This window comes from Pezoporus occidentalis, unplaced genomic scaffold (assembly GCF_034315485.1).
Source record: "Pezoporus occidentalis ecotype Australia unplaced genomic scaffold, CSIRO_AGI_Poc_V1 ctg94, whole genome shotgun sequence".
NCBI classification, from domain to species: domain Eukaryota; kingdom Metazoa; phylum Chordata; class Aves; order Psittaciformes; family Psittacidae; genus Pezoporus; species Pezoporus occidentalis.
In genome coordinates, this window is record NW_026916304.1 from 1,128,536 (window position 1) to 1,137,888 (window position 9,353).

Below are 9,353 nucleotides of genomic sequence, written 5' to 3' on the forward strand. Positions count from 1 at the left end.
TACAAGGGAACTGTCTTCCTGCTCCATACAACAGCACCAGAGGAAGCAGATAGGAGCAACCAGATTAGTCTTCAGCATCTATCCCAGAAAACGTGTGCCTGAGTAATAAATTCATAGTGTAAATGGGTAGCAATACGTCAGAGCACATGAATCTGCCAGGTGCGAGATAAAAAGTCTCATTCTGCTGATCCCAGTAATTAAAAAGTAGGTTAGAGTTTAATATCCCTCCGTAACCCATTAATGTAATGTAAACTTGGTTACAAATACCATGAACTATTTATACATTGCACTTCAAGGAAACAGGCTGAAACAGCAAGGAAAACCCAAACAAATTGGAATGATGTGCTTTATAACCACAAGTTCAAAATTGTCTCTTTCCTTTGCAAGCCACTGAAGTGTGTTTTCTGGTGTCTCCAGGATAGCCATTAACTGCCTGGCAGTTAGGAAAATTCCAAGTATTTCTTTCATTATATTCTGGGGTACGTACAGGGAGACAGAATCACAGACAAAGCAAGAATTGTAAGAACTCTGCTGCACATTGAGGCAGCCTGTTTCCCTGCAGAATTCTTCCCTATTCATTATGGGAAGGTTACAGTAAAGACCTTGCCTCAGACATGTGCTGCAGGTTGGGGGATTTCTTTCAGTGAAGACAGAAGCTCTCAGTCAGTCAGTGCTGTCCAGGAACATGCTATAGGGAGCACAACTCGAAAGCAGAAATAATCTGCTTTCCAATTCACAGAGCCTTCTTTTAACTCCATATTTTCCAGCTATGTCATTTCCATAGAACAATACATTACGCAGTAATTAGGTTCATTTATGGAATCAAATCAAGGCTGTCTACATTTCTGCTGGGTAATGTTCTTCACAAACAATCCTCTCTCCTGGCTCCTCTGATTATTTTATGATTCCTCTTGCTTCTTGTCAGTACAGATTAAAGGTAACACATACTGCTGGGAACAAACATAATTTTCCAGCAGTAGCATTTTGTTTTCCTTAATAATTAACAAGTGCTGCTGACTAACCTTCCAGTCTAAAACGCGCACCTTATCGAAAGGGAGCGGACGCAGGTTTGAACAGCTCACTCGGGATATCAAAATAAGAAGTGTGATTAAAGCATTAAAGATTTAGAAGTTGACATTAAGGGATGAAAGGTGGAATTACTGTAAATATAAAACTGCTCAGCATTAAATGGGGTGTGTTGCACTTGAAACAGTCTTTCAAAGCGCTAACATTTCAGCATTAATTATTAATAGAAACTGACAGCTCGTTTTTAATTTGAGCCTAATGACAAGGTTCTGTAAGAGATAAATACAACGCGCTGGCTCAGAGGGGTTGTGGAGCTTTTGAAAGACTCTATGGGTTGTCTAGGCCTTAATCTGCAAATTACTTGTCAAATAACAGGCTGTCCTCAGAAGGAAAAGCACCCCTGGTGAGCATCAGCCTCCCTCTGCAGGGTGGCACTGACAGCACTCATGCCCTCCGCCATGGACCCAGACGTGGAGAAGGTCCAAGGGTGCACCACTGGCCCCTCCTCATGGAATCACAGAATCCCAGGTTGAAGGGACCTCAAAGATCATCTCTTCCAACCTTTCCAGGCAAAACACGACCTACATGAGGCACCCCAACACCCTGTCCAGCTGAATCTTAACAGTGTCCAGTGTTGGGGAATCCACCGCTTCCCGATGGATACCATTCTAATGGCTGATTGCTCTCATTGTGAAACATTCTCCTCCTGTATCCAGTCAGCACCTCCCCAGGAGTAACTCAGCTCCCTTTCTGCCAGACAAGAGCTTTGGGAAGCATGGGTCTAAGTCTTTTGGGTGCTTTTCTCATCAGACTACAAATATCATGCCACCAACCACTAATCACTTGACGCCTTTAGTACAACCACCCATCTCCTTTTCCTATTTGTCATCATGGAGTTATGCCAGTTATACCACCTCGGGTGCTGTCACTCAGGGGTTAAGTCACTGCCATCAGGGATGCCATGAGGACATACACCCAAAAGAAAAGGACAGGACCCCAGGGTCAGGCTGGGTAGAAGCCGTTGTTGCTGCATTACCTCCATTGCTCAGAATAAACTTTTCAAGTGTCAATGACCAGTAAAAATGCCATTATTTTATTTCTACTTTTGAAACTTTTATAACTATAAGCAGTGAAAAAAAATACAATTTAGATATGAAATAGAATATAGACAATCATAGTTACATCACAGAATCCCAGACTAGTTTGCGTTAGAAAGGACTTTAATTAAGCTCATCCGGTTCCAACCCCTACCACAGGCAGGGACACCTCACACTAGAGCAGGTTGCTCCAAGCTCCTGTGTCCAACCTGGCCTTGAACACTGCCAGGGACGGGGCAGCCACAGCTTCTCTGGGCACCCTGTGCCAGCGCCTCAGCACCCTCACAGGGAAGAGCTTCTGCCTTAGATCTAACCTGAACTTACCCTGGTTCAGTGTGAACCCATCACCCCTTGTCCTGTCACTACAGTCCCTGATGAAGAGTGCCTCTCCAGCATCCTTGTAGCCCCCTTCAGACACTGGAAGCTGCTATAGAGGGAAAGGCATATTAAATATACTTTTTGTTAATAGGAATCTTTGTGGTAACACCTCAGATGCTCCTTTGGGACATTAGAAATCTGCTAGGAGTGTGAAGCTCTAAATAAACAGGCAGAATGAGGGTCAAGCTTAGCTCATTAGCTTTGGCAGGTGTAAAGGCTCATGAGTGACAGTGTACTTTCCTTCCAGCCACGCAAACAAATTGCAGCAAGGAGTCTAAGTGAAGATATATGGCTACTGCATTCCTATAGGGGAGGTGAGAAATGGGGAAGATGGCAAGAAATTGGATGAGGCAAGGAGCGGGGAAAATAAAATGAAAAAAAAAACCAACCCCACATTTTAGGATATAGTTGAGAAAAATGTTCAGAAGTAAGGAAACAGAAGGAACACACTGATGGTTTTATCTGCTCTTACTGACACATCCAGTATTCCTTAGGGGCTGGAAAGAAATGAGGCAGCTTGGAAGCTGGGCTTTCACTGTGCTCAACCCTGTCACACAATACAACAGGAATTAACTCATGTCTATGAAAAAGCAATATTTGGCAAAGGAGGGCACTGAGGCTGCAAGGCTGTCAAATTAAAGGACATTTAGAGAAGAAAAGCACTTGTATACTGGTTAATTCAACCATCAGCGTAAAGGAAGAGTAAGTAAGGGTAATAGGGAAGCAAGAGAAATCATTGCTTGAAAATACAATATGATTGCATTGGGAAGCCTACTGATGTGAATCTTTTGGGGCTTGGCTTTCCTCTGTCCTTAGTGCTTTTGTTCTGCATCAAAGGAACTCGCACTAAAAGTGGCATGGAAGGAGTACCAAAGTTATAAGACGGCTTTTTAGAAAAATATTTAAGTAAAATACTCAGAACATCACTTCTGGTGCTCCCTTGGAGTTAGTATTTACTCAATTCCCTTTCAGCACTTGCAGCTCCTCTTCCTCAATAGCTTATAGGAAACATGATGAAATCAGGTGCTTTCCCCATTACTACCAAACAATCTAATCCTGCCTGCTCCTGGTAGCGCCCAAGTACAGTGTCTCTGAAGTAATTAAAACCATCACTTAGCTAGAATATTTGGTTTTGTTGAAGTGCCTCAGAGTATGTGCCTATGCGTGATCTCACCCAACAGCTACATACCTGTACTCTGGCAAGTGGAAAAGCTAAGCTAAGAAAACCTTTACAGTTTATATACAGAACGAAATTGCTAAATTCACCTAAATGAAGCATTTAAAGCAATTTGCTCTCCTAGATATTACTCAGGACTACTTGCCATTTAGGTGGTGTTAGAGAAGTGTGAAACATGCCTAATGAAACACAGCTATGAGAAAGTCAAAGCTTTTTTCTACAAGTCATTCTTTCATGAAAAATGAGGCGTTTTCTGGTAAAAAAATGTTGCCAGTGTGTGTATTCCTAAAGCATATTAAGAAATGTACAATCAGGAGCAGCATGCTGTTCTACCTTCTGCTCCTTTCCTTGAGAAAGCTACTGTCACAAATAGAAATGGGATCTGAAAAGACTCAGAGAGTGAGTGTTTTTCCAGGAAAAAGACTTCTTCCCCATTGGAAGATGTGATTCCAGGGATGACAAGGCAGTTTACAACTTCAAGCATGTCTTGAGTCTTATAAAAGGCAGGAACAACAGCTTCAAATGCCCAGCCCTCAAGTATTCAATCCTTTAGTAACTTTGCCTCTTAACTCCTTAATGCCTGCTTTTAGAAGCTAGTTTTAATACATATATGTCACTTGCAATATGAGGATTCACATATGGGCTGGATAGTTGTTCTGACAGCCTCATCCCATTTCAGCTTTGAGAGCCTTCTGGGTTCCCCCATTATATTTTGCCCATATGTCCACCACAAACTAAAGTGCAGGTTTCCTGCATCCCAACACAAAGGCACCTCTCCTACATAACAGGAACACACATGTCCTATGATGTGTTTGGAGGCTGCTCATACTACAGCATGTGCCAGAATATTCACTTGCTACAAGATGAGAGTTAATATGTATTTTGGCCACGGAACAGATGAATATGAGGAAAAGGGCTGTAATATACTACCTACACATACCTCTTGGAGACTACGCAGCCTGCTCCTGCAGAAAGTGCAGACATCCCAGCTTTATGACATTTTAAATAACGGCAGCAAATGTTGATTTTGCACATACCTTATACATCAGAGCCCTGCAGCATCCTCTTGAGGGCTTTTAAACTAGCAATGCGTATCATAAGTGATCTGCCTTGCATGCAGACTAGAAAACATTCCACTTCTCATCTTCCTAACCTCCCAGCCACCTCAAATGAACTTCTGTAAGACAACAGCGTGGCTTTGAGCAGATAAAAATGGCACACTTTGTCTCAGCAAGTGCAACAAACCTTTGCTGGCAGAGACTTGAACTCCCTCCTGACTTCTCCACCACACAGGAGAGCCGACCACCACCAGCTCTCATGTATACATACAGGGTAATGCTCACACTAGGGTTTAGAAGACAGCAGCACCTCTAAGCTCATAGGCAAAAATGTTGTTATCTAACAATACATTCATAAATAAAACAAAGCAGAAGGGTAGTTCTGGAAACACAAAGCATTGTGCTTGAGTTTCTCATTTCAGTGACATTCTCTCTTGAACGTGGTATGAAACTGCAGTGCGTTTCCATGAGAGGCAAAATAACCTCGTTAGCTATCTCCTTGCTTACATTACACAGTCCCCACTCACGGACAGACCTTCAGCCAGCACAGGCCCAAGCTACATCCCTTGATATTACTGGAGCTTTTCTGATGTGCTGCAGATGCGGATTTCACTCCTGCAGCTGTGGTGTACATGAGAGCCCTTTTCAGTACGCGATGCTTTACGGAGGCAGCATTAATGCAGACACAACTCCCTGCTCTTTGAAAGGCAGACACATCTCTTAGCAGACATCTCTTATAATCTGACTCCAAAAATTCATACACCTGAAGGGACCCAAGTGGAATGGCAACAGGAGCCTTTATTATTATTATTTCATCTTGTCAAGATTAGATGAGAAGGTGTGCAGTTCTTTAGTGCAACACAAAGGCTGTAGTAGTGGGGTGGGAGTTTAGGAGGCTCTGCCAAGCAAGGAGAATGCGAACTGCATGTTTGAAGCACTTGGCAGTAGGCTATGCAAGTCTCTAGAAAGCGGTGAGACATAGGGAGGGAGGAGGAGATGAAACCAAGGCATCACAAAACAAGCCTGAGCCTTGCAGACAGGCAGGGAGCGGCACAGGATAGGCAAGCTCGAGTCCCAGCCTGTGGCCTTAGAGGACAAGGGGACATCAATGTGGAGATGTCTGGGAGACAGCTGAAGATTTGGGATGGAGTAAAGAATAAATTGAGTTAGGAGTTGTCAAACAGGAGCAGCAGGTTAAATCACACAAGAGGAGCTGGGGTAGGGAAAGAAATGCTCCTGTAAACCACAAGAATCGGTAAAATAGACTTTAAAAGGGAAGATGCTGCTTATAGCCTTGTTGACTAATAAAAATTGAATGGGACAATGAAAACCAAGATGGAGCAAAGCAAACACAAATCACTGCATAAATAGGAAGTTCTAGTACATGTCTTCTTGTAGATCAAAGACTTGGCTCCTGTAAACTGGCACAGCTCCACTGAAAGCCAAGGATACCCTTCCCATCACTGACCCAGCCTCAGATGCAGCTTCAGATTTCTCTAGGCTTCTTGTGCACTGCTCCCCAGTGCTTTATTAACTCCATCATATCACACGTGCAGGCATATAAGCCTAACAACATGGTCTTATCACTAACTTTAAGAAGCACCCATAAATTGTGTTTGAGGTAGGTGGTAGAAGGGGGAGAAAAAGACTCATATTGACTTTTATCCATTACTGAGAGACGCTCCCATAAAGAAAAAGCTAAGGAGGCTTAATTGTGTAATTGTTCAACACAGTGATTTACTGTGCAATATGGTAAAGCTTATCGTGTAACTTCATTGTGAAACTCCCTGATTTACTGTGAACACAGCAGAGCTTATCATGATGTAACTGTGCTGAGGGACACTTGGCACCAGCTTGGGGTAGGGTTTCACAGACCATTAATGATGACTGACAGGTTCATTTCAAATGACTTATAAAGGAGTTCATTGTACAAAACCATCATGCTGTCTGGGTGATATTCAGATGTTTTAACTTCAGCGCTGTATAAACAATCCTTACCACCAGGAAATTACAAAACAAGCACATATATTATGAGGCTGGATTGGTTTACATTTCTCTTGTGGTTTATGTATTATTGTTAAAGTCAGCCTTCACATTTTCATGCTCTATAGATGAAAAATGGAAGCATTTCCCTCTCCCTTCAGATTGGGCCGGGTGAGATATGCGCAGCCCTCCAACCCAATTATGGAATGTTAAATGCTCTCAGCTTTGGTAAAATATTTTCAAACTCATAAATCTGCATTTTTGAAGGCTAGGAAACATGTCTGTAAAGTACAAAGTGGGTGTCTGACAAGTCAGATAAAGCCCAACATAAAACCATATAAACACCACTCAGTAACTGTTCACCTGGTTCCCTTTCGCTTGGTTGGCCTTAGCAGTGTTGCACATTAAACTTAAATATGATAAACCCCTGCTCTCCATGCAAGTTCATGCTTGAGGGGGTCCTACAAATGGAATTGGGATCAGGAAGTGACTGCTCCAGGTGAGAGGGGAGATGCCATCAGATGTGGGTGGCTCTGAGCCAGTGCTGTGCTGGGACTACAGAGAAATAAAAACACACTGTCTTTTTAGAGAAAATACTGGAAAAGAATGGATGAAACCACCACTGGAATTCCATGGACAACATATGGAATGTTAAATGCAAACCTGAAGAAGTCATCCAGCAGCTACCACCAGGTCAAGTTCACTGTCAGATTTTGCCATCAACACAGGGAGAGAAGACTGAATGCCTGCAGTCTGCAGTGGCCAAGAGCTATTCTAAATACTCTCTACTTTGTAAACAGTGACGCGAGCTTTACGCAAGACCAGTTCATCTCACTTGGCCACACTATAAACTGGATTATTCTATGGCAGAAGAGCTCATGCATCAATCTTGCCAGCACAAGTAAAAGAAAGATCAGAAAACACCTCATGCCCAATTTACTTCCAACAGCCCAGCACACATCACTGTACAGCACAGCCATTGCATCTTTACCTGCTGTTCAGACAGGTGGATTTTCTTTCCTTATTCTGGACAAAATGACCAGTTGTAGGTCACCAGATGCTCTCTGTGCACACCGCACTGCTAAGGGTGCCCATCTCCGAGACCCTATGTATGAGGGCAGGCTGTCTTTCACATGGCTGAGGAGCTCAGAGCAGCCTCACAGGGAGCAAGGTGCAACCCAGAGTCTTTTCATGCTGCCATAGCCATGACCATCCCTATTCAGCCAGGTCTAAACTTGGTCAGTGGGCAGGGGCTGTAAAAGCTGCAGCTGGAAATAGCACATTTTGTGCATCTCCAACAACTCTGTGCTTCTGTGGAAGCTCTCAACTGAAGGGGGGCCCATAAATACCTGCTGATCAGGCAGCGTGATGAGAGGCAATGGAAGCTCACGCCATGCCCTAAAACCATGGCAAAGAGTTGGCTTGGTTTAGAAGTAAGCTAAATTCACTACTAAGGTGTTTTCAGGTCACGTTATGCTTGCCACAGGCACAAGAGGAGTCTTAGAGCAATTTATTTCTTAAGAAAACCCTCAGTTTCTGTTGTTATTGTCATAGAAAAAAAAAGCCCAAACCCCACAACATTAAGCCTTGCACTGTCTCAAGCCCAGATCAGTGAGCCAGCATAGGCACAGAACTGCCCAGACTTCCTTTCTGCAAGGAATCAGTGATTTACTTATCTTTACAGGGGAAACCAGCAGGATTTCTAACTCCTGCGACTACCTTTCAACACTGTATAAGGCCGGGTACCCACTAGAAAGGGGAGCAAAGGACACGCTTCAGGTTAAGCACATGACAAAGTGTTCCAAGAAATCCAAGCCAAGGAAGCGTTCAGCAATGTCTGCTGCAGGTGTTTCCACAGCATCATTTGCCCTCCAGCCTCCTCATCTGCTAATATGATTCACTGCTATTTTACCACTGCACTGGCTGCCCTATTACAAACATATCTGGACATACAGCTGTACCCTGGGATGTACAGCTAACTCTGCTCCGTCAGGTTGATTTAGGGAACAGGAATATGCTTATCTGAGAAGGTAAAAATCACAAGGCAGGAAAGGAACAGCTGGCAAGTCTTAAAGACAAAGGGGAGGCTCTCCTCAGACACTTTTCCTGTATAATTTATGCTGTAGACATTTCCCTCTGTCTAATTGCCCCATTTCAATCTAATGTCAGTTAATCAATGACTTCTGCATCTCATGGAGGTGAACTCTGGATGCGGAACAAACGCATAAATTTGGTCTGCCTTTTTGCAGGCTCTGCTCACAGAGCTTCAGCTTTTGCATTCACTTTCTGGAGTTGTGATTTCTTCTCTTTTGACTCATCCCCAGCAAACACCCACACTCTCCCTCTTGAGTAACAGTGTTTTTGTATTTTTAAATCATGATTACACTCCTGTAAAATGTAGGTTTTTCAAGTGCCTCGCCAATGCCTTTTACTATTATTGTTTTATTGCCCTGCTATTTTTGCTTCAAAGGTCTGCTTCTCAAGGTGGCAAGATCCCAGATGTATCAGGAAACAAACACTGTGACTTTCTACCTTGATTCCAAAGGCTTGTTTTCCTGCCTTTGTTTCCCTCACTCAGTACATTCAAGAGGACTTCCAAAATGAGAATGTGTTATCTTCAACTGCTTGCAAGGA